Here is a 3,471-nt window from a genome sequence, read left to right on the forward strand (position 1 = left end):
GGCTGGTTATAGACCTACTCAGGCTGGTTATAGACCTCCTCAGGCTGGTTATAGACAGACTATCACATTCAACCTAATGGAGTTATAGACCTCCTCAGGCTGGTTATAGACAGAGTATCACATTCAACCTGATGGAGTTATAGACCTCCTCAGGCTGGTTATAGACAGACTACCACATTCAACCTAATGGAGTTATAGACCTCCTCAGGCTGGTTATAGACCTCCTCAGGCTGGTTATAGACAGAGTATCACATTCAACCTAATGGAGTTATAGACCTCCTCAGGCTGGTTATAGACAGACTATCACATTCAACCTAATGGAGTTATAGACCTCCTCAGGCTGGTTATAGACCTCATCGTTTCCTGTTATCCCATTGCTTTCAGTAGCCCGTCCCCATATCTAACTGATCAGCTGTTGTCAAACCTGAAAGCGGTATGACATCACACTTTTTTAAAGTATACTATTAAAACTGCGTACTATTTAGGATGTAAACAATTGGTATTTGGGACATGGACATTTTTATTCATTTTTTGTAGCTCTGAACTCAAAAAAGCACACAGAGAACACACCTGGTTTGGTTGCATCATCAACTCATCACAGAGAACACACCTGGTTTGGTTGCATCATCAACAAATCACAGAGAAACACACCTGGTTTGGTTGCATCATCAACTCATCACAAAGAAACACACCTGGTTTGGTTGCATCAACAAATCACAGAGAACACACCTGGTTTGGTTGCATCAACAAATCACAGAGAACACACCTGGTTTGGTTGCATCAACAAATCACAGAGAACACACCTGGTTTGGTTGCATCAACAAATCACAGAGAACACACCTGGTTTGGTTGCATCATCAACAAATCACAGAGAACACACCTGGTTTGGTTGCATCATCAACAAATCACAGAGAACACACCTGGTTTGGTTGCATCATCAACTCATCACAGAGAAACTGATAGAGGAATTTTTAAATTCCCTTATGTTTTATTATCAAAGCCAATCAAATTCGCACTCATTTCTAATTCATGATAAGTTGTAAGTTTATCATTTGCATGAATTAGCAGAGACCAGTCTTAAAAAAACAAGTTCAGCATTTATTCTTGATGAGTACTAAATGCTCACACACATTACCACAGGTTATAAACTGAAAATGACGTCAGCGTTTTCCAAACTTTCCATTTCACAAACAGAGGGCCCTCTAATTCTCAAGCCTCCCGTTATCAGCACGAAGTCAAGGCCAGTCAGCATAAATCAACATTCCCGACCATTTTGGAGATGGCCCGTTCCCACCACCTGGAGATTTGTACAACTGAATGAACTTAAAGAACAGACCTTCATTGTTACTAAACTTCTTGACTACATTATATACAATTGTGAAAGGGAGCAAGAGGACAGTACATTATAGCATTCGCACTAGTCAGTTTCTGATTGGAATGTATACATAATTAGTCATTTCAAACATATTTTCCTCTATCAATCCTCCCTTTGATCAAATATTATACATTCAATTCTACATCTAGTTTTATTTAATCATAAAAAATGAAAGTATAACGAACTTATCTAACCTTTTTATAGAGGTTTATCAGATTATCATATGAATAGACAAATAATCAACAAATCAATTATAAATGTTTATCCAACTCTCCACATTTCATTAATCAATTCTAACCTTAACTCAACTGTTTTTAAACCTACATCAGAATCATAACACTTCCTTCCGGATTTTCGTCACGGCCTTCATTAAAAAAACAGTTTAATCATGGAAACAAATTACAATCTAATTCCCCTTTATCTCAACACTAGCCTCATCAAACATAAATTCCCCACAAATGACAGATCCGGATTCGTCCACTTCCTCTGTAGACATGCCTTCAAGTCCTCCACAGGTCAGAATCTGGAATCGGCCCATAACGCACCATCTGTTGGGTCATTGATCTTTCCAGAGTCCTGGAAACAAGGCCTCGCACACAGGGAATTAGACAACAGCCGCATAAAATTAAAAGTCATACAGGTAGATACAGCCCAAAACACCGTGATTACAACACTTTTCCATTTTCCAAATGTACTATCAAACCAATTAGTCAGGGAAGGATCCACCCCAGAGTTTTCTGCCAACTCGTGAGCCAGGGTGGTCAAACCAGCTAAGGCTTTGGTCACAGATCCGTCCGGAGCTGTGTCATTCGGGATGAAAGTACAACACATGTTCCCGAAGATCACACATACTAATACCTGTATGACTTTTGACTTAATATTTTAATTACAACTCTATTCCCAATACGTTATTCACTTGTCTAATTACAACTCAGACCAGCATTAGCGAAAATGCAGAGAATGCCTTGTCTCTGGGAACAGGGAATTTACTCCTACAACGACACCCAATAATTCTGATGATCCCTTCACGTCGTTCGTTTTAAATCTCTTGATGTATCATGTAATTTATTTTTCTCTCTTCGAATTGTCGTCCTACAATATTTTTTTCCCACTGTCATACACTCAAACCACTGTGATTACCGTGCACTGTCCCTTTAAGATAAGACTTTTCCTTTGTTCCCCGCAATGAGAACGGAAACCAGATCGTTTTTAGAATACGTTACTTTTTTGTTCAAATTCACTGGCGTTACCTTAACCAAACATCAATAATCAGAAAAACAATCACAACTTCTTACGATTAAACTATTCAACAAATCACAGAGAACACACCTGGTTTGGTTGCATCATCAACTCATCACAGAGAAACACACCTGGTTTGGTTGCATCATCAACTCATCACAGAGAAACACACCTGGTTTGGTTGCATCATCAACTCATCACAGAGAAACACACCTGGTTTGGTTGCATCATCAACTCATCACAGAGAAACACACCTGGTTTGGTTGCATCATCAACTCATCACAGAGAACACACCTGGTTTGGTTGCATCATCAACTCATCACAGAGAAACACACCTGGTTTGGTTGCATCATCAACTCATCACAGAGAAACACACCTGGTTTGGTTGCATCATCAACTCATCACAGAGAAACACACCTGGTTTGGTTGCATCATCAACTCATCACAGAGAAACACACCTGGTTTGGTTGCATCATCAACTCATCACAGAGAACACACCTGGTTTGGTTGCATCATCAACTCATCACCTGTAAACAACTCCCTATATGCAACAGTTCAACATATGGAGCACTAATAGGTCTCTTCTTCTTCTGTGTTTTTTTGAGGGTGCAGTCGGTGCTGTAGGATCCACTGTGATTGGTGGAGACACAGCCCTGGAGCTGTTAGCATAATGAGCAGCTGTGTGGCCCTACTTCATCACACACACACACACACACACACACACAGGCATGCAGACACACACACACAGGCATGCAGACACACACACACACACACACACACACACACACACACACACACACACACACACACACACACACACACAGGCATGCAGACACTCACACACCACACACAGGCAT

The 3,471-nt window shown here is 40.5% G+C and overlaps 1 long non-coding RNA gene across 1 annotated transcript; it reads right to left on the minus strand.

Moving 5' to 3' along the window:
- Nucleotides 1–1,622: 1,622 nt before the first annotated feature.
- On the minus strand, nt 1,623–3,319 carry LOC127923736 (uncharacterized). Its single transcript, XR_008115190.1, has 2 exons — nt 2,909–3,319; nt 1,623–2,868 (listed from the first exon to the last, which is right to left on the minus strand). It is a non-coding gene; the product is annotated as an uncharacterized LOC127923736 (long non-coding RNA).
- Nucleotides 3,320–3,471: the final 152 nt, after the last annotated feature.

This window comes from Oncorhynchus keta, unplaced genomic scaffold (genome assembly GCF_023373465.1).
Source record: "Oncorhynchus keta strain PuntledgeMale-10-30-2019 unplaced genomic scaffold, Oket_V2 Un_contig_3164_pilon_pilon, whole genome shotgun sequence".
Lineage (NCBI taxonomy): Eukaryota > Metazoa > Chordata > Actinopteri > Salmoniformes > Salmonidae > Oncorhynchus > Oncorhynchus keta.